The following is a 22,386-nucleotide window of genomic DNA, read 5'->3' as shown; positions in this document are numbered from 1 at the left end:
CCCAGTTCCTGGCCAGGAACAGAGCCACAGAGCCACAGAGAAGAAGAAAGATAGGCTGTGTGGCTGACCCACTGGTCACCTCCTTGGGAGCTGTCTCTGTTCTCCAGACACCTGGGGTCTTAGCCTTTACCTCTTGCTTCCTTTTGGTTCTCCCTAGCTCTCCTTTGTGTTCCCAGAAATTGATCCCTTTCCTCACTGAGGACACTTGGTTGCCTTATTTTCTTTTGGTTGATGAGGCTTGTGCCCAAGGGGTGAGTGTGCTGCCAAGACCATGATGACCTGATGTCCGCGTCTTCTGGTCTTACTGGCAAAGGTTAGAGTGTTCCATTACCATCTGAGCTCCCCAAAACTATGGCATAGCACTGGAGAGTAGGGGACTTTTTTTGCAGCTATTCTTAAGTCTGGGCTGCCTCTCTCTCACACACACACTCCATACTGATGACCATGGTCTTTGCAGAAGGAGTCATCCTGGGCTCAGGATGAGCAACAGCTCTTGCCTGAGGCTCAGTTCATCTGTGTATAATCAGGTGACCTCTGTAAGCTAGGATGTCCCTGTCCCAGGATAAATGCAACGCTGCTCTCCCAACTGTGCGCAGAACCAACTAGAACTGAGCTGTAGAGCATGCCTAAAGACACAGAGAAGAACCAAGCAGCAGGTTACACAGAGTCCAGACAGAGGTCACAGGATGAGGACAACACTGACAGCTTTTGCCCAAAAGGCAGAACCCGAGAAGATACAATCTTTTCACAACATGTTTGGCTTCCTTGGCTGCTGGCCAGGGTATATCCAGACCTCAGCCTCCTCCACGGGCCCAGCAATGACACTGTCTTCCCTTTGCCCTGATCCTTTCTAGGGGCAAAGGAATTGTAGCAAAAGACTCAGCCAAGACTGAACCTGGAGAAAATATGAGGAAGAGTATGTAGACCACTTCACAACTCCCCCCTCACTGGCTCATTGGCTTGACCTTACCTAAAACTGCAGGAAGAGTGGGCTCCCTGGATAAGTAGAGAACAGAGCCCATTGTTTCTTCCCCACAGTACTCAGGATGTTTCAAAAGTATGCTATTTTTGTCGGATCAGAAAAAAAAAAAAAAAGTGTGAGCATGTCCAGAGCTGCCAGTTTTCAACTTCTTTACTTGGTGCCATTTTCTGCTGAAGAATCCAATGTCCATGTTCCATTTGAATCCAGGCAAACAGAGGCCCCTCTCAGGTGGGTCTCACTATACAGTTCAGGCTGGCCTAGAACTCAAAGCGATCCTCCTGACTCATTCTCCTTTGTGGTGGAATTACAGATGTGACCCACCATACTTGGCTTCCAGGAATGTCTCTTAAAGTCTGACAACTCTAGAGTAAGTGTGTGTTTTTTTGTTTTTGTTTTTGTTTTCATTTTTATTTTAAAGAGGGTAAGATGAAACATAACGAAACAGAACAAAACAGATCATAAGGAAACAATTTTAAGAAACACGAATTTCAAAGTAAGTTCACTGAAGATCTTCACTGTCTATCATATTGTCTCTAGTTTTCTTCCAAATAGTTGTCCCCACCTTCACACACATTGAATGCATACTGAACATTATAGAACTAATCTAAACATAACAGGATGATGATGACTTTTTAAAAGGTCTTCAAGGCCTGACGTTGGGAAAGTCAACAATGACTGCCATAATGTCTCTCATTCTCTTCGAAGTAGCTGTCCATATCTTTACTTATGCTGAAATTAAATATAAGAGACTAGACTAATATCACTCTGAACAGTGAATAATAGTATTGCTAGATTTGATATAATAATGCTACAGAATTAGCACTGGGTATCTTAGTGTCTCTTCTTCTTCAGAGATCTGTTCATTACATTGTACATTATATAATCTGTTCCCGTAAACTGTTTAGAAATTCTCCCCATGTGTGAATCTCTACATGTGTATCTATCCCCTTTCTGTATTATAGGGAAAAACAGATCAAAAAAAGACAACAAAACAAATTCCTAGAAAAACATGAAATGAAAAAGACACATAAAACCACATTATTAGGTGATCTACAGTAGTTACTATGCTTTCTCTTGTTTTCAATAGAATTGTTTAAATCAGACATAATATAATTGAACATAGCATTACATAGCAATTTTAATAAAAACACAACATTAGAGACATTATAGGACTTCAAAAGCAGTTAATAATTAAACCAGAATGGGTATCTTATTATATCTCTCATCTTCAGAGTAATTGCCTCTACTCTTAGACTTGATACTACCAAGCATACCAAATTCAAATAAAATCAGTCAAGACACAACAACAGTCTAAAAAACCAGCTTCAAATAAGATCAGTCATAGTAAGACAATGTAAGTAATATAGGGCTTCAGTTTAAATTAATAGGAAATTAAAGATAGTTACCGTAATATAGCCTGCTATTTTTGGGATAGCTGTCTGTGCCCTCAAATCCAGTATGAGTAGAGACCAGAACAAAATAAAATCAAACTAAAAAGAGTGATAAGACTAATGTGGCTTTTAAATCCTGATACACTTTTAACAATGTCCTCTGCCTTCCTTTTTTAGGCAATTCCTCACCTTTCCCTTTCTCAGGATGCTTTGTATATTTTGGGTCCCACTAGCTCCTTTAGTTTTTTAGATTAGGGGGGCAACGCATTATCTATCTGAGTAGTGCTTAACTTTTACCCCTGAGCTTGATCTTGAGCTGTATTCCTTTACTTACTAAAGCCACAATGTTTTCCTTCTGTCTAGCTGTGTATTTCTCCACTGCACAAAACTGTCATGACTTTTCAACCTATCTGCAGCTGCTAGATGAGTTGTCCCTATTTCTCTCTGGTTCCCTGTCACATACAGCATCATTTTCTCATCTTTGACTTTCAGTTTATTAACCCTCTTTCAGGTTGAATATATTTCCTATAGAGCATCTTGATGGATCCTGCCTCCTAACCTACTCTGTCTGTGTTTCTTTTTGTTAGTGTATCAAGGCTATATATATTAGAGATCATAGCCCACCTTCTCTACCTCATCTCTGCTATTCTATTTTTCTGCTATTATTTGTCCACTTTACTCCTTCATTCCACTGTCTGCCCCATTCTTTGAGGCCTCTCTGCCACTGTTGCTGGAATCATGGTATTTTTTTGCTCTCTCACTCTAGAATGTCCTTCAGTATTTTTTGTAGGATTGGATTGGTGGCCATGAACTCCCACAGTTCCTCCTTGTCTTGGAAACATCTTGTTTCTCCATTAATCTTGAGAGAGAGTTTTTCAGGGTACATCAATCTGGGTTGGAGGTTATTTTCTTTCAGGGCTTAGACTACTTCCCCCCAGGCTCTTCTTGATTTGATAGTTTGTGTTGAGAAGTCTGTTATTATTGTGATGAATTTTCCTTTATATGTGATCTGCTTCTTTTCTCTGACTACTTTTAATATTCTGTTCCTGTGGTGGATTTTTGGGATTTTGATTATTATATGTCTGGGTGTAGATCTGTTTTGGTTGTAGTTGGTTGGAGTTCTGTGTGCCTCATTTATCTGGATATCATTTCTTTTTCCTATGCTTGAGAACTTTTCCTTAATTGTTTCTGTGAATAGCTTTTTTGTGGTTACTCCTGCTTCTTCGCTTATGTTTTTTATTCTTAAATTATAGATCCTCTTGTCATCTTCCAGCCTTTGAGTTGTTACTTCCTGGTTCCTTGCTATTTTTAAGGGGTCTTTTCTTTCACAATCATACATTGCAAATCTATCTTCAAGTTTTGAAAGACTAACTTTAGTTTCTGTCAAGGTATTTTGCCAGCTTTCAATAAAGTTTTTAATTTCCTGATAATCTCTTTGGATCTGTTTCATGTATTCTAGATTTTGTTTATATTCTTCACCAAAGGTTTCTCTTCCTTTCCTGGGTTCCTCCATTCTTCCATCTGTGTCTTCTTCAGAGGGGCTTAGCATTTCTTTTATTAAGCTTTTTATATCTTGCTGCCTCACTTGGATTAGTGTTCATCTATGAGATCATGAAGGTATTTCTTTATGTCCGCTGATGTTGTGGTCAATATTGCATGATTGCTGCACTGGTTCTCTCCTGTATTTACCTCTCCTGGACTTATTTTCCCAGGGTCAGTGGCTGGAGGTTTTTTCTTATTTTTTTCTCTTGTCATGTTTCTGGTTTCTTTCAGACAGGTGTGTGGTAGAGGTCTCAGGCCCTCTCTGTATTGCATATGGTTTTTCTGAAGCGTGCTGGCCAGGGGCTTGCTGGCCTCTCCAGTTTGCTGTTATCTGAGGTGCACACAGGGACTGTGGGCTGGCCCCTCCCCTCTGAGCCAGTCAACCAGCAAGTGCTTTCAGCAACTTAGCCTGTGCTTTGCAGATGTCACGGGGTCAGGACAGTTTTGTCCCTGGCTATTGGGTCCCGACCAGGGGCAGGACTCAGCCCAAGCTGATCCCACCAGTCCTCTCTGGGAAGGGGCCGCTGACTGAAGCCACCATGGTGTCAGGCTCTGCCCAACTCCAATAAGTCTTCCAGCTGGCCACACTCACTGCGGGACCCAATTTCCAGCACTCACTGAGAATTAATGCAGCTCTCCACCTTGGCTCCACTCCATGCCAAGTGCCCAGAACTCACCAACTCCCGTTATCATCAGCTGAGGCTTCAGTGCTACTGTGAATCATCCGCCCCCACGGTACACCCGGCACAGCACACAACCAGTCTCAGTGAGCGCGTCAGGCTCCAGCCCTCCACCTGCATTTTTCCTTCCTTGTCTTATTTTTCTTTTTCCTTCAGTTTCCTCCTAGGATCGCGGGAATTCCTCTCCCCTTGTCCGGCCCTCTCCATGTTGTCAAATTCCATCGTCTGAGCTATTTTTCCCAGAGAGGCTCTCCACTCAGCTACCTATCAAGCCACCATCTTCTTGTCTCTCCAAGTGTGTGTTTTTAACCCTTATTTTTCAGATGAGGGTGAGCAAGCTGAAAAGACACAGGAGTTATAGGATGTAAGGACTGTATTTTATTGCATAGTGCTTGCTGCCTATCAAAGAGGAAACTCCTCAAGTCACTTGGGTTTGTAAATCACATCCTCAAAAGATTTTCACATCTCAAAGTGCTTGTTTTATGGCAGGGAAGTCTTGCGTACAAAGAAAGTGGTATCTCACCTTGAACTTGGAAGAAGGCTCTCCAGAAGCCAGGTCTAATTGACACAAGTTCTATACTCATCTCAACAAGCTGGGCCAAGTGCACACAGGCATAGACATGGCAGATACCTATTTCTTTCCTCCAGGGATCCTGGCTTAGGTGCTATTCTTCCTCCTCCTGTCCCACCCCATCCTCCTCCCCAAGGAAGAGAGAGGAAGGGAAGTTATTTGGCCTCCCTGTCATCTCAGCACCCAGGAAACACCTGAAGCTGACATGGACTCTTGATGCACCCACCTGCCTAGGAAAAGTAAGCAGGATGAAGCTAGGTTTGCCTCTCCCAGGCCTGAAAAAACACCATATCCCCACCAGAGCTCTATGCCCAGAAGTTGAGACTCATTCCGTAGAGTACTCCATGTGCAGCCTCACAAAGACTCTGAAAGGAACTAAGATGACAGCATTGAGCTGGGACACAGCTAAGGTAATCCTGAAGCAAAGAGAGACTGAGGGCCTGCCTGCAGCTAAAGCACAGATCTCAGCCTGTTCCCTGTTCATGACAGTTCACTTTGGTCTTAGAAAGGCCCTCTGCCACATACACCCTTCCCTCCCCGACTTCAACCAGCCCACATAGTACCAGAGGTAAAAGCATAGACACAGATAATACAGGAGATAAAAGAGTCCTTCAGCCAAGGTTCAAACTCCATTCAGCCACTTGGCAGCTATGTGCCCTTGGGCAAGTTCTTAACCTCTCTGTGCTTCACTTTTCCTATCTATAAAATGAGGCAATAAAAGTATTTTCCACCCAGCCCTGTCTGAACAGTGTATAAGTTAGTATAGGTAAAGTGCTTATGAAAGTGTCTGACACATTATAGGAGACACATAAGTAATCGGTTTATTATCATTATTGTTTACTGATCCAAGAGAAACTATAGGTATTACAGCAGGGGAAAAAACTCACACTCTAAGGGAGGGTCATGGGAGAAAGGGGAAGCCTGTTGTACAAGGGACTGTCATTCTCCATGGGCATGTGGCTCACCAAGAAGGCTACATTAGGCAGAAATTTCCATTAATAGTAGTTCCTTCTCGGGGCAAACGAGAGTCTACAGAGCATGAGAGAGTGAGAAATTTCACTATTACAGTAGTGAGAAATGTACTACTGGGCAAAATTCCATTTTTAGAACCTGGGAAGTTGTTTCGAGTAAAGGGTGTCGTTTTCTGTTGTTTAATAGCTTCTGCATTCTAACAATCCCACTTGCACATACGTTCCCTGGGAAACCAGGGCACAGTGGGGAGCCTCGCCAGTCCTCTGGGGTTGCTAGGCAACCTCTGGGCCCAGCCGAGAGCTAAGGGTAGCTCCATCCCCCCACCCCATCCCAGGTGCCAGAGTTCATTAGACGGCTGGGCGCCCCTCTCAAGGGTATCTGGAGAAAGCAACTTTGTTTTCTTTCAGCCCGGGTTTGTGTGATGGGGAAGGAAATCAGCAGGGAGACCCATCTATGCTTTAGTAGGGATGTCTCACTTTCCGAAGTTGTATTAGCTTCCTGAGGGTGCTGTGACAAACTGGCATGAATTTGATGGCTTAGAATAATGAAAATCTATTCTTTCATAGTTCTGGAATGTAAAAGTCTAAAATCAGTATCACTAGGCCAAAATCAATGTATCAGCCAACTTGCTTCCAGTTGTTTGTGGCTGTCAGCATTCTTTGGTTGATGACTGTACCACTCCCGTCTCTGCATCTATGGTCACATGGCCTTTTCCTCTTCTTGTCAGATCTCCTTCTGCTCCTCTCTTGTAAGGACACAGATGGGTGTTCGTAGATCCTCCTGGGATAATCCAAAAGTATCCTTAATTTAATCCCATCTGCTATTGCCCTTTTTTTCCATATAAGGCAACTTTCACAGATATCAAGAGATTGGGAACTGTTATAAAATAACATCATAATTAATTATTCCCTCTTCATTCCATTCTAGCCCTAGAGGGTATGTAGGCCATGTACCTGTGTGGAAAAGTATCAGATGGCTCTTTTTCAACACATAAGGGTTAAATATCTTCCAGTGCTTAAGAATGCATTCCAAAGAAGTAAGAGACTTCAACATTGAGCCCCTCTATTTCTCTGTTCAGTTATCTCAGTGGAAGACCTCCCAGTGATATAGGGAATGCAACTCCAAATCTCCTAGATCTCCAAAATGCCAAGTTCATGTTCCCTGAAATCAAGGAGTGAATTCTACGAGCAGTGGAGTTTAAGAGTAGCAGAAATTTATTGAGAGAAAGAAAGCTTCTCTTTAAGAGGACAGAAGGGAGCCTGCAAAGTGTGTTGTCCCAGGATTGGGAGGTGATATCTTTGAGGGTCACTTTTCAGCCTACCACCCAACATGCTGTGTTCCTCTAACCAACTAGTGGATCATTACTCAGCCACTTGTTCTGCTGGCCCCTGTCTTAGTTATTTTTCTTCTCATTGTTGAGATAAAATACCTGATGCCCAAAATGAAGGAAGGAAAGGTTTATTTAGCTTACGGTTTTCTTTGTTTTTGTTTTTGTTTTTGTTTTTGATACTGGAAATCAAACTTGTGACCTTGTAGCTTACAGTTTGTGGAGGTTTCAGTCTATACCCCACTGGTTCCAAGGTAGGGTGGCATGGCTAGGGGGCAGCTGTTCATGGCAGGGGCAAGCAATAAGAGCAAAAAAGGCATAAAAAGGCAAAGCATGCCTCCTTCCTTCTCTTATATAGTATGCTGGCTACCTGCCCCTAAGCAGGTGCAGCATTCACACCACCAGTCCCAACACTAGACAACAAATCAATCACAAATGCTAGATTCAGCCACCTCCATGACAGCATGAAGCTTGGGAGGCCATCCAAACATAAACCATAACACCCACTCTTTACTGCTTGCCACTATAGACTATGTCTATAGTGGCATGCAGAGCACATTGCCCCACCCATCCTAGAGGTATCTTTCATGGCCCTAAAAGCAGGCCAAACCTGTATTTCTTGGAACAACTGGAATATTAATGCATATTCAACCAGCAACAGCTCCCTCAAGACCTTACCACGAGAGGAAGTTGAGACTTATAAACCAAGGACCAAGACAGTAAGAATTTTCCTTATGAAAATACTTTAATGAGAGGGAAAAAAAAATAAAAAGAGCTCTAACGGATATAACAGCAAGTGTGTTTAGGGGTGTTAAATAGCTGACTATATCAATGTTTTTGGATCATTGAACACAGCTGTTTGCAGTCTCTCTGTTTGAATGTCCACCTTGTATTCTTTGATACTGTGATTTGAGCAACTATTTTCAAGATGATAATATGTAATCTATTAACAGGTGATTTCTTACCGTTATTTTTTTGTAGTTCTGTATTACGTGTACCCTTACACCGCTTTGTTATGTTTTGTGTTTTTCTCTTTTTCCTCTTAAATAAAATAATAAAAAAATACTTTAATGATAATATAAAAATTCAATTAAGAAATGTATAAAATGAAAATCTTTTAGAACTCTAGCTCCCAGAAATAATAAAAAATGTGTTGTACAAAGCAACATTTCTTACAGATCTTTTCCTGTTGAGACAAAACCATAGACTCACAGTTTTACAAAACAAAACCAGAATGATACTATACATTCTGTCATTCAGTCTGGTGGCTTCATAGGGGAATTTTTCAAGGCAGTATCCATGTTTTTAAAGTCCACAGAGGATCTCCCAAGTGGATGGACTATGTGATTAGCCATTCTACTGATGGGCATCTAGATTTTGAGTTTTTCAGCTACAACAAATGTAGTAAAATGTTTTCATGAAAAATAATGTCTGACTTGTTCAGATTGCTAAGGCTCATAAAGGTAGGGAGGTATTGGTCTGCCTCCTCTCCACACCATCACAACCCCACACCAAAGCAATTGAGTCAGAGCTTCCCTAGCTCCCAAGAAAAACTAATAGAACTTTATGTTCTGGAATTTGAGCTTCACAGAGACAAGGAACCAGGTCGTCTGAAAAGGGAAAAGATTCTATATTTATGAAAGGCTTCCACTGCAAGGTGCACAAACATCTCTCTCAAACCTGCTTAGACAACAGAGAGAATGCATTGTCCCCTGCATCAGGAAAGCCTAGGGCCTGCATGAAATTCACATGTGGTTTGATCCAGAGGTTCATAATATCATCAGGTTTTTATTCTGTTTTTCTGTAATTCTCTTCACTTGGTCTTACTCTGTAGCTTAGCTTTACTCTCAGATTCACTTTAATTCTTGTAGAAAACAAGAGCTAGAGTACTATGGGTCACATATCTATCCATGCCGTGAATAAGAATAGAAGAATCTCTCTCTTAGGACTTGCAACAAAACTTCCTTAGATGTACCACTATTGAGCAGTGTAGGTCATATGACTATTACATGCAGCTGGAGGGCGGAATGTCCTGACAGACTTAGTATAGATCAAGTCTTCTCATCTGGGATCAAAGTGCATATGGCTTTCCCAAATTTAGTAGGATTTCCCAACAAAAAAAATTGGGCTGTTGGGAAAGGGAAGAAATTCATGACAGTCTAGAAGGGTAGATGGGCTCAGGGAAGACCAAGTGAGTTTTCTGAACCATATTAACCCAATACCCCGTGCTGTAGAATCTCAAGGAGCAGAGCCAAAACAGATCTATAGAGAAAATTCACACTGACTTCCCAGAAATGAGCTGTGGGATCTTGATGTGACTGTGCATATCCTTACTAGAGGATAAACTCCTAAAATAGAATTGCTGGGTCAGTGGTCTTACACATTTCAAACGTTAATAGATATAGCTGAATTGTCCTCAGAAAAAGTTTTTATAACTTTCTCTTCCCACCAGTAAACCTCTGAAAATGCCTACTAAGCACTAACATTTTGTTAATATTAAATATTCATCTTTTTAATGTATTCCTTCCTGATAGAGCAATTTAACCTTTTGGAATTATGGGGAAGATGAACATCTTTTCATACAATTACTAGTTAATTATAATTCTTCTATGAATTACTCACCGCCTTTGGTCAGTTTTCTATTGGATTGTTTAACTTTTCCTTGTTGATTTGTAAAAGCTCTTTGTAGCTTAGGGATACAAACCCTTTGTTTTATCTGTCCCAAATCTTTCTCCCAGCTTATCCTTTGTGTTTTGACTTTGTAAAATAAAGCTTTCATTGTCCAGAACTTTACAAATTCTATGTAGTTGAATGTATCAGGCTGTTGTGTGTTTCTGTTTAGAAAGATCTTTACCACTCTAAAGTAAAAAATAGCCACCCATGTTTCGTATCATGCTTTCTGTGGTTACTTGTGTTTAAATATTTTCCCTACCTGCCATTTATTCTATTGTTTTATGAGGCAGTCATGACTTGTCTGTTTTGTGGGAAGTGTTTGTTTATTTTTATTCATTTGTTTGTTTTTTAGTGGGAAATCCATTAGGATGTAAAACTTCGTGAAATTCCAAAACCTCTATGATTTTTCCACAGTCTGATATTTGTTAATGTCTTGTTTCCAAGGACTTATTAGAGGAAGTAGAAAGAAAACCAGTGCTTTCATGTTTCAGGACAGCCAAGGATGGTGGACCAAGCAAGAGGGGGACTTCACCTTTAGATAATTTTGGAGGATAGGTTAGATACCCTAAGAAAGAAGCAAAGCAAAAAGGAGAAACTGGGAATTTCTCCTTTAGGAGGAGTCAAGGGAGCAGGAGGGCCCAGGAAAGGTCCCACAGACCTGGTACCAGGGAGCGTCTGTACCTTTACCACCTGTATTCTCATTTTTCAGCCTAGATCAGTAGGCACATTAGTGTGCATTCCTCCACAAGGTTATTTTGAGCACCTACTTTGAAACAAAGAAAGACCATATCCCAGGATAGTGATAATGAAAGCCAATAATAATGACCCTGAGATGGCAGGAAGAATACTGTGGGGAAAATGCTTTGCTGCAGGAGACAGGAAAACAGCATTTTAGAAAGATTTCCTTCAGAGGGGCATTAACATTTTGTTCTTCAGATCTGAAAAAGTAATTCCTAGCTCTGAGAAATAAAAATGGCTTTATTAGCAGTCGTGTGCTCCTGGCACATACCTTCTCTGAGAAAGACTTTCCCTTTCTAGCTGGACTGCTGCCTCCTTCTGGAAGTTTGGAGCACCAAAAAGGTAGGGAATCAAATCAGCAGCTACCAAGTCAGCAGGGGCTGAACACAGAGGGCTCACAGAGCAGATGACCCCAGCTGCTTGCAAACTAATGTGTACATATCTCTGCCCTTTAGCCTATGATATTCTGGAATCATCTTGTCCGTGAACTTTCCTACTTGAAGGCATCCTGGTGTAGTAGTGCTCCGTGGGGTTAAATAAACTTACAAGTCAGGGTGTAGTCTGGATCTACAGGGGTGCACTGGGCCAAGCCTACCTGGGAACACAGTGCAGGCAAGGGAGGCATTGGATTCCCTGCATAGCCTATCACATTTGCTTCCTCGGGGATTGCCAAGAGCCGAGGCCTTGCACACAGAATTGGCTGAAAACGGCCCCTGATGTAGCCTTCTCTGGCCGGCATGGGTCTGCTCACAGTAGATGGCAGCCGTTCTACCCTCTACCCTCAGAAGCCCCAGCACTTGCAGGTCCTATGGTCACCCACAGCATTCCTTGAGTCCCTTCCTGCTGACTTGTCACTGCCCAACTAGGCCACAGTGGGCCGCAGTGGGAAAGTGGCCAAGCAGACTGTACCAGGACCCAGGATGCTCTGCAGTACAAGGGAGACAACTTCCTTAATTATTCTGCTCTGAAGGAAGAACCCAAAAGTGAACTGTTCAGTCGTCTTAGTAGATCCCTCTGTCCCTGGCATAGACAGGCTCTCTCTCATAGCAGAGAACAAGGTCCCTCCTGCCTCTTAATGGCCTGTTCATGATTGCTGTGACCACCATGACTGTAATGATTGTGTGGGATTGCCTGGGTCTGTGTGTTGTCATGTGTTGATGAGTGCGGTTGAATGTGATTATGGTTGCATGGAGTGGTACACAGCTGTGTGTGACCTGAGTGAGTCAGAATCATTGTGTGTAACTGTGCCTGGTTGTGTATGATTATGTGCAGATGAAGTGGGTAAATGCAGGGGTACACAGTTAAGTCACACATTGTGCTGTGTGATTGTATGCCATGTCTGTGAGTGCATGATTGCCTGTGTATTGGGAATGGCCAGTGTATTACATAATGGAGCATGATTATGGGTGAGTGTGTCATGGGTGGCTGTGTATGAGAGGATAGGTCTTCCTGGGATCCTCCCTAAACACGTGTGTGGTCTGTGGCCTGACCCAGGTGGGGACTGTGGCCTATGTGTCCCAATAGTGAAGGGGTAGTTGTGTGTGTATCCATTGTGTCCTTTGTCTTTCTAGGCTACATCCTTGATCAGCTCTCGTTTATGAAAGGAGGTGGAATGAACTGCAGGATGCTCTTCCCCTGGGTTACTGACCATTTTTAGCATTTTTCTTGGAAGCTGGGCTGGGCTTCAGGCTAATGCCAGACCATCTGAGCCTGCATGGCAGCTGCCTCCCAGGCTTGCAATGTTTCATTGCAGCCCTGGCTCAGGGTCAGGTTGCCTCCCACTCCTCCAGGGACACATCCTCCTGTGTCTCTCAGTCTTGGCTACCTGTACCCACCTTCCCCATACTTATCTGGTTGCAGAAGGGACCTAACTTTCCTTCTTTTCTGGTCTCATAGGCATGTATTTCAAGCATTTAGCTTGAAATTTGTTCGGGGAAAGCAGATGGGGTAACAAAAACATCCCACGCAAGGGATTTACAGCATGGCAGATGTTTGCAAGTTTCTATAGGCATGGCCCCTGGGCTACTGAATCTTGGGATCTGTCCTCCACTTTTCTACCTCAGAAGAATGGGTGAGCTTCCAGTCCAGCCTGCTCCCTCCCTGGGACAGGTGAGCCACCTAGGCAGAACCCTAGCCCCTCACTACTATACCCAGCCCCCTCCCTCAGTTGAGTGGGCCTTTTCCTCCTTGGAAGAAACTCCAACTCTCAGGTCATAGCCCTACCCCAAAATGACAGAAACGATCCCTCTTGTTTGTTTTCTTCAGATCAGAGTTGGGCAACATCTGCCCAAATGTGAAAGCCTCAAACTGCTTCTGCCCTTGCCAGGAAACAGACGCTGTGCTCAGTCTGGACTGTCTGCCCTGACTGGTAGTTGGCCGGAGTGAGGGTGAGGGATGTGGCATAGTGTTAGCAGGAAGCTGAATCACCCTAGAGGAAAAGGTACTGGAAGGAAGAAATCCAGGTTGAGTGGTCAGAGAATTGTGAATGAGGAGCTTGGCTAGGGTCAAGCCAGACTGCCCTATCAAGTCATGGGCCCACAGACATGAGCAGAGGGTTATCATAGCTCCTGGCCAGAGGCTTCTGGCCCTACTCTGATATGGTACAGCTATGCAGCCATCGCTCTCTCCTCCTCCAGGCCTAGTTTAGGCACCTCGAATTGGGGGTGGAGGTAGGGAGTAGAAACCAAAAGAAATAGTGCAGAGCCTGAGGGATACAGGGAAGTAATCTGTGGACATGACTCCACTCTTAATCCCGAAGACAACTGCTGATCCCAAATCTAAAGTCTTTCTCAGCCCTGAAAATCTGTCTCTGAAAGTCTATGTCTTATCCTCTCCCATTAGCAGAAGTAGATCCAAAAATACAAAAATCCTGCAGAGTCCCAGCTCAGAGAGACTGAGACAGGGGCACAGATGAGCAGTAAGAACAGAAGAAAGTCAGGGGCACAAGAAGATGGACAAATGCAGCAACAGGGCTTCTGGGCTTGCTGTCGCGGGGTCTAGGCACAGTAAGTACCTGCCAACACTCTGCCTGCTCCTCCCAGAGCTGACACCTAATTTATTCTCCCAACCCACTATTGCTCCTTTTCCCGACCAACCACCACCCTCCCCTGGGCTGCGGCTCTGCACTTAATTAAATCATTCTGGTAGGCGCTGTGACTCAGCACTCCTGGCCATCCAAGTCAAACTGAACATCCGAAGTACAACAAGCCAAGCACCAGAGGCCAGAAAAACTAGTAAAATGTGAGTCTTCTGCTCAAAAAAACTTTTAGTCTCAGTAATAAGAACATTTATTGATCATACTAGTCTCTACCACATGGCAAATTCACTCAAGATACAAGGAGATGGCAGTGACTGAAACAGCTTGGTGGTTGCAAAATCAGGAAAGGTGAGGCCTGCGATCCACTGAGGACCAACGTGCCAAAGACAAGACAGCTGCTTCTAGCTGCTTTCATGATGCTTTCCAAGCTGAGTGCCTCTCAAGTGTCAGTGTTTGCACACACACTTTCACTTTACCCTTTCAAGAACTCTATAAGCTAAATTTGTGCTATAGGAGATAGAGTCTATAGTAACTCCTGATGTCCATGTACCTTGTGCCATGTCTTTCTATGTCCCCTCCCCTTGCATGTGGGCAGGACTTGTGACTTGCTTCTGACCAACCTAATAAGATAAAGATGAAGGGTTGTCACTGCCATGATTATGTTCTGTTATCAAAGACCTGATAACACTAGAGGACTGCAGCAAGAGACTTTCTCTCTTATGGGCTTTGAAGAAGTCAGCAGCCATGACCTGAGAGTCTTACAGAATGGACTCGTGGCAAGAAACTCTGGACAGCATCTGGGAGCTGGCAGCCAGTGAAGAGGCTTCAGCTGTGTGGCCACAAAAAGAGGAATTCCACCAACATACTGTGTGAGCCTGGAAGGGCTCTGTCTTGCACTGTGCCTGCAGGTGAGAACCCATCCCTGGTGAACACCCTGACTGTAGCCTTGCAGAGCAACTAGTTAAGTTGTATGATCCCTGTCTTACAGATAAAGACTCAGAATCAGAGATACATGCTTCGTATGAGGCCATGCTAGGGCGAGAGTCTGTCCCCAGACTCCACAGGCTGATGTTCTATCACTCCAAGTGAATCACTGTCCTTCAGCTGGTCATCTAGACATAAGAGGAGTAGTATGCACAGTATTTATTGAAATATCATTTCTTCATTTCAACTCAACAAGTGTTTGTTGACCCTCTTCAGTGTGCCCAGCAATGTGTCAGGCACAAGCGGAACAGTGCAGAGCCACCGAGCCACACTCTTGCTTCTAGGTTGCAGAGGTTCAGCACAGGGTTTGGACAATGGACAGAGGATGACAGCATGATGAAAATTACAAGGAATGAGCATGAGCATGTGCTGAGGCAGGCAGCCCCCCTGAGTAAGCTAAGCACCGGCCCCTAGGGTAGACAGACCTGGTGGGGAGTCAGCCCTGCCACATTTCAAGTGAGTTAGTGACTGAGTAAACTGTATTGGCCAAGGGTCCCTAGAGAAGAAGCCCCTTCCAGCAATGTGAAGTCACCCTGCTTCTCAGTACTGGTTCCCAGGATACCTGTCCTGAGAAGTCAGGGCTTCTCTGGCTCCCTGTGATACCCAAGACCTCAGAGCCCCCACCAAATACCATTTCCTAAATGCATCATGGATGGCTTGAGTCAGGGAGAATTTGGTTAGCTGGGACTGTCATCCTTTAAACATCCCAAACATCTGACAGATGGAGAATCACAGGTGGAGTTAGTAGGCAGAGAAGGGAGATAGGGGGTGGCACGGGGTGGGCACAAACAGAGCCACAGACATGAGTAAGAATTAGAGGAGACCTCCCTCCCTTCGGTGTGACTGCAGCCTGTGATGACTCAGCAGCCCCAGGAGTGTTGATGAGCTAGATGGATGGTATGGATCAGGCAAGATCCTAGCAGGAAGCAGGCAGCCCACAAATTTGGTGATTGGAGAAGTTGTCCATAAAAACGCTAGTGTCAGAGATCTGCGAAGGGTTGAAAGGAAGCTGGACACAAGCAGGTTGTCCCACTACTAGGCTTAACAAGCCAGGAATGTTGCTAGAACTGCAGGAACTGAGCAGGGGGGGCTACCTGGTGGGACCAAGGTCCCAGCTGAGGGCAGCAGCAAGGCTGTGGCAACCAGTAGGAGGTGTCAGGTGACCTCACTCTCCTCTACTTGTTGGAGGGTAAGGGCAGCCACTGATGCTGTCCCCCAGAGCAGCTTCCTGGGGAAGAGAACAGGGTAGGCAGTTTGGAGACAGATTGGAAGCAAAGAAAGACCTGATCCTGACTCCGCCCTTCCCAGCTAGAGGCTCTAGATAACCTTTCTGGGCCTCAGTTTCATTCCCTGTGAGAGAGAATGGTGAGGGTGCTTATGTTTCAGTTGTTCCAATTTGAATTGTGATCACACATTTAGGAGTCTCAGTCTAGAAGAGTGATGGTGAATCTTTTAGAGTTTCCAATGGTAACAGATGGCCAGCTGCAGCAGGTGTGCCATAGGTTTGCCACCACTGGCCTAGAGCCTGGCATGCATAACCTGGCTGTCAGCATTTGGGTCTATTTCAGAGGACAAATGAGGTAGTGGGTGGACAGGCAGCTAAGCCAGGTTCTCAGCTCTTCCAAGCATCAAGGGCCCAGCTGAAAGGACCCTTGGCAGTGCTGAGTCTCCCCGGTAGTATGGGGAGAAGGTACTCACAACCTCCCAGGCCTCTGGCAGGGCTGGGCAACTGCCTGCCCTGAATGCCAAGGGCCTAGAGCCCAACAACACAAGCCCTCAGAGCCTCAAGCTCCCAGAAGCTGTCCCCTCCTCAGGTGTCCATAGCAAAGACCCCGGTGACACCCACAGGCCTCTGCCCTTTATTTCTTATCACCTGCATCACAAGTTCACAGGAAGAGGGTTTTCAAACCATCAGAGTCAAGACTGCACTGTGGTTAGTGTTTTTCAAAAGAAAGAAAACCAAAATGGATCAAAGAACTGCAGGTGCAGTAGATTAGGCCCTGCCTGTGGTGGGAAAGGGGCTGGGTGAGAAAAGGGGTGAATGCAGGGGAGGCAACCCCTGCCCTCAAGGCCTATCGCCTTTTCAGCTCTCTGGGGAAGAGCAAAGGCTGGGGAGGGGCAGAAAGGGCAAAGGATGAGGAGGAGGGGCCAGGTCCCCTGAGTGTCAGGAAAGACAGAGGGCCATGAATGTGGGCCCGTGAGGTCAGTAAGGGGCACGTGCCCTGTACAGTGGCCAGCTCCTGTCCTTGTCCAGCCTCCCTGCCCCAAGAGACTTGCAGTCAGTGAGCCCAGCCTCTCCACGCCGGTGTCAGCCAGCCCTGGCTACTGTCACCTGCACCCGGGCAGCCAGTTCCTGACCCCGCTTGGCTCACCACATCCTACCCAGCTGCCATGCTGGATTCTCGTGAGTCACACTTTTCTAAGGAACTTGTGTCCCTTGTTTCTTTTGTCTGAGGCACATGCTAGAGATAAAAATGCTTCCAAATTTCCTCTGAGACTAGAATTAAATTTTCTGAGCTACCTGTAAGATGTTTATCTACTGAAGCTGGTGTGAGAGATGTAAAGTTGTTTTATTGCCCGTTTTCCACTTGCTTCATTTTTCTGAAATATATATATATGTAAAATGAGCCCTTTAAAAAAAACTGGTTTTGAAGTTGTGAAATGGTTCAAATATCCAGAAAATCATATAGGACTAGATAATTATACCTACTAGCCAGCTTTATTAGTTCTTGACATTACCATGTTTGCTTCAATTTCTTTTTTCTTTTCTTTGTTTAAGTAAAAGAAGAATAAAATTTACTATTTTCTCCATCTCAATATATTTTTGAAGTGTAACATTACAAATTAAAGGGCCCTCTGATCTATTACTCCTTTACTAGAGATAATCACCATTCTAGATTTCATTTTTGTGTAAAAAAGATCACCTGTCCATTAAGGCAAGTCATATATGAGAGGATATAAAATGGAAACTAAAATGTATCCTGCTGCTCCTGTCTTAAACTCACTCTCTCTGAAGTAATCATTGTAAAAACTTTCCATAGAATTTTCTACAAAAAATTTTTTAAAAATTTTTTTTTTTGTCTTGAGACAGGGTCTCGCTATGTAGTTCAGGCTGGCCTTGAGCTCACTTTGTAGCCCAGGCTGGTCTCAAACTCGCAATGATCCTCCTGCATCAGCCTACCGAGTGCTGGGATTACAGGCGTGAGCCACCACGCCTGGCTAACTACAGAAAATTTTTACACAACTTTCTTCAAGTTGTTTTGTTTGTTTTGGTGCTAGAGAGTGAATCCACACCTGACTTATTCTAAGTAGCATCCTTCCATTAAGCCCCAGACTTCCAGGTATTTTTTTTAGACATATGAATTATATTAACTTGTTTTCTTTCTTAGTACAAATGAAATGACATTACACATATTTTTCTCCAATTCACTCTTTGTTTCCAATTATCAGTGTTCCTTGGAATCACTGTGAATACTAACAAATCTACCATATTCTTTTTAACAGCTGCCTGGGATTCTACTTTATTTAGTATTTCCCATGGACGGGCATTTAGGTGGTTTCCAGTTATTGGGTTATTCTAAAACAGCTTGTAGTGAATATTCTTTGCCACATAGTTTTGGTGACTTGTGAGAATACTGTCTATCTATAGGATAAATACCTAGAAATCGAGTTTCTGGAGTAAAGAGTGACTAAACATCAGGCATCTTGAAAGAATTGCCGGACCCTCCCTCTAAAACCATCGCTTAAACACTGACAAGAATGCACAAGAGCTCCTGTTTCCCCCACATTCTCAGAGGATGTCTGTACAGACCACTGTTGACCCATTGTTTATCTCCTGTGAACTGTCTATTTCTAGTTCTCTCCCCTGACATTTTATGAATTTATTACTACATTTGGATCTTTGATCTATCTGGAATCAGTTTGCGGGTAGAGTGTGATTTTTTTTCAGTTAACCTATACTGATGTTTCTTACTCTGGAAATAGACTGAATTAAGCACCAAGACAAAAAGGAAAGCAGATTTTTCTCAAGTCTAAAAGACCTAAGGCCACCTGAGTTTGCCACCACCTCTGAGGCAAATTATGTAGACATGGAAGGAAGGTCCTGTAAGGGAATACCTCTGATTCTTGTTTTGGAATCAAAGAGGTGAGTAAAAATTAAGCAGGAGAGGAGGGAGGGAAGAGGAAAAGAATGATGTTCTGGCACCTGAAAGCTCTGCTCTGAAGTTAACGATGGGGCATTGCGTCTGACTACCTTGTCTTCATAATGGCTCAGCTGGATACTCCACAAACATCCAGTCACTGGATGTGTGACTGCAGTGGACACCATCACTGGGACTTTGATTTTTTTTTCCTATGATAAAGAAAGCCATATATGGAGTAGCTATTCAATGGCTGTAGGCCAACCATTAATAGTCTGCCAAAATCCAACTTTCCTTCCTCCCACAGTGGAGTCAAAGGCAGGAACATGGCTGCCAACCAGAGACAACAATCCCGACCCTGTCCATTTAGCTGAAGCCAAATGACTACATTCTCACTAGTGGAGTAAGAGGAAAACTAGCTTGTGCCCTTCCAGGGTGCAGTGGTTTTAAAATATGAGCACAAATTCTAGCAAGATATGGAGATCTATGAGCTTCCACTGGAACCTGAGAAATCTCAGGTTGCTGTGAGAAGCAATGTGGCTCCTGTGGCTAGGGAGCAGAAGGCTGCCATGTCCACCTTGTTCTCCAGAAGGCTTACTCTTAAAGCCCTGTGCCACCACGAAAATCCAGCTCCCCTGAGGCCATCATGTTGGAGAGGCTACAGGTTGGGTACAGGCCAGCTGAACTCAGACTTTCAGTCAGGTGCTGGGTGAATGAAATTCTTCCTGACAGAATCTTCCCAGCTGAGATCCAGACATCAGAGAGCAGAGATGCAAGCCATCTTTCTCATGTTTTATCAAATCCCACAGAATTCTTTGCAGATCTAATACAGACAGTACAGTTGGGAGTTACAGGGCTGCTCTCCTCTGCTCACCCAAATCTGGGCAAAGCCTTGTCTTAACATTTACTACAGGATGGCAGAAATAAGTGAAACAAAGACCTCTGCCATCAAATACGCTCTGGAAAATTCCAAAATTCCAAATTGGGACCAGTGCTTGCCACACCTCCTTATGTGGATTACAGTAACATATTTGTTCACCTGGAGCCTATTGAAGAAAATTCACACATACTGAGGGCTTCTCTCTTACACACAATTATAACAAAGTGCATGATGGGAAAGGATGCAGCTGACGTGACCCAGCATCCTGTCAATCATGTTGTTAATCATGCTCTAGAAGGCCCCAATGAGAGGTGCCCTCTCAAACACCTAAAACCCCTACTCTTTATGCCAATGGCAATTGTGACATCTTTGACAGCCAGAGCTCACTCACTCTGAGTACCTTGACCTTGATAAACTTTGCTGCTGTATCTTTGCTGTTGTGCCGTGTCCAATTCTTTGTTCCTTTCTCCTAACAACATCAGAATCTGTCTCAGACCCCATCACCCACAGTAACAGCCCAAAGAATCTGTGAGGATAGTGAAATGGTTGATGTTTTACAGCACTAAATTTTGCACAGCTTGTTATTCAGCAATAGATAACAAGAAGCAAACCATAACTCAGAAAAGCTGTCCTTTTTCTTGCTGGCTCAACCCAGATGTCAAGAACCCAGTCTCAGCTATGCAAATAACCAGTAAAGATGACAAGGCATAGCACAGGAGGGACCTAGATACCCAAATAATCACACAGTGCTAATGTGATCAGTTATCTTCGAGCTTTACACATAAACATCTTTCTTCAACCACAAGCAAGACAAACGCGTTGCCTGCCGTTTGTGAGCTTAGGTGGGGAGGAAGGAGAGGGGCAGCAAAAACAGCTCAAACAAGACAGGCAAACAGCACCCAGTTAGTGTGAGCAACTCTAACCACAGCTATGTACAGAGCTGTAAAAACAATTCACCGAGGCTCTGACTCAGGCGAAGGAGCTGATGTGTGCTCTGACACCACAGGGTGAGTAAAAATCAAGTCGTTTGGGAGGGAGAGAGCGAGAGAGGAAAAGAATATTCTGGCACTAGAAGGTAGAGCATGTGCGAAACTTCTGAGTCAGGAAGGAGATGCTGTTTCAGAAGCTGGGGTGGAGAGTAAGGGCTGCTGTGGGGAAGATTTACTACGACCTCTGTGAAATGAGGACCCATGGGCTGATTTCAGCTGGAGACCGATGAAGCCGGGGCAGAGAGCCCTCTCAAGAGGCTCAGGAAGATCCTGTAGGGGATGGAGCCATGGAGGTGATTGAGTTTAGGAGACACTTGGGAAGTGGATGATGAGTTTTTGGAGTCAGGGAGTTTGTGGAGAGAAAGAAGAGTAAAAGATGAAGCACCAGCAAGATGATGTCTAGTCTATGAGCACATTATGGTGTCATGGCCAGGGGAAATCTGGACACGGCCAGGTTCAAAGGCAGCTCAGAGAAGAGAAAGGGAACTGGATTTGTTAATGAGTACTGCTGAGCATGTCACCTTTCACACTTTTAGTTGTCGATAATATGGAAATAATCACAGTTCCATCTACTACACAGGATTCTTAAGCATATGGTCTGTGTCTGCATACATTCATTTACCCAAAACATTTACCGAGGGGTGCCTGCAGTGTGTAATAAATGAGATTAATATATAAAAACTATGGTGTTAGTAAAAAGCCCTAAAAAGAAGAAAACAAGGTAGGAAAAGGGAAAGAAAAGAGGAGTAAATTTTTATGTAGGATAGATCATGAGCAGAGTAGATCCAAGTTCCCTGGGGAGCTTGAGGCTTATGTAATTTGGGGGAGTTTCCTTTAGAAAAGGAATGTTTGAAAATATTACTGTTGCAGGTTCAATGAAGATATGTGACTGAATAAATGTCCGGGGCCTGAGGAGAGGCCAGCTTTGACTCTGGCCTCAGAGTTTACCTCTGCTCACAAGCAATGGAGCAGGGGAGGGATGGCTGCAGAGTCACAGCAAGAACCTGTTTTCTGCCACTTAGGAGCCAGACAGTCACACCAATCCTCAACTTCCTGATCTGTAAATGAAGACAATATCACATCCTTACAAGGTTTGAAAGAATAAATAAAGATGCAGAAGTGTAACTCATTGTAATATGTGATAGCTATTTTAGGCATTTTTTATTCCTACCCCACACAGCTGAAAAACCATGGTCTCAACCTCTGGAAGGGACTATAAAGAGCTGCAGTCCAAAGAGAACTGCAAGCTCCCGTGACAGGCAGCGCCACACTGCTCTTGAGTGCTGGGCTCTGGCACCACCAGCATACACAGTTTGTGTGGCCTTTGACCTGTGGTAGCAAGCTGTGGCAGTGACCCTTAAGTGCTGTGCTCCAGAGAACTTTATGGAGACCAAAGGTCCTGTGAGGACTCAGCTGCTCTGCAGGGTGGACATTTGAATGTAATGATGCCCTAACACTGCCACAGTCGGGTGTTTTGAGGG

The 22,386-nt window shown here is 44.2% G+C and overlaps 1 long non-coding RNA gene across 1 annotated transcript; it reads left to right on the top strand.

Annotated features, from left to right (window-relative positions):
- Positions 1-20,677: 20,677 nt before the first annotated feature.
- Positions 20,678-22,040, top strand: LOC106025527 (uncharacterized). Its single transcript, XR_001199112.2, has 2 exons — positions 20,678-20,923; positions 21,776-22,040. It is a non-coding gene; the product is annotated as an uncharacterized LOC106025527 (long non-coding RNA).
- The last annotated feature ends 346 nt before the right edge of the window (positions 22,041-22,386 follow it).

This window comes from Cavia porcellus, unplaced genomic scaffold (assembly GCF_034190915.1).
Source record: "Cavia porcellus strain 051 isolate PalLab524CR breed Dunkin Hartley unplaced genomic scaffold, mCavPor4.1 scaffold_1, whole genome shotgun sequence".
Lineage (NCBI taxonomy): Eukaryota > Metazoa > Chordata > Mammalia > Rodentia > Caviidae > Cavia > Cavia porcellus.
This window is presented reverse-complemented; position numbering and strand designations above follow the sequence as displayed.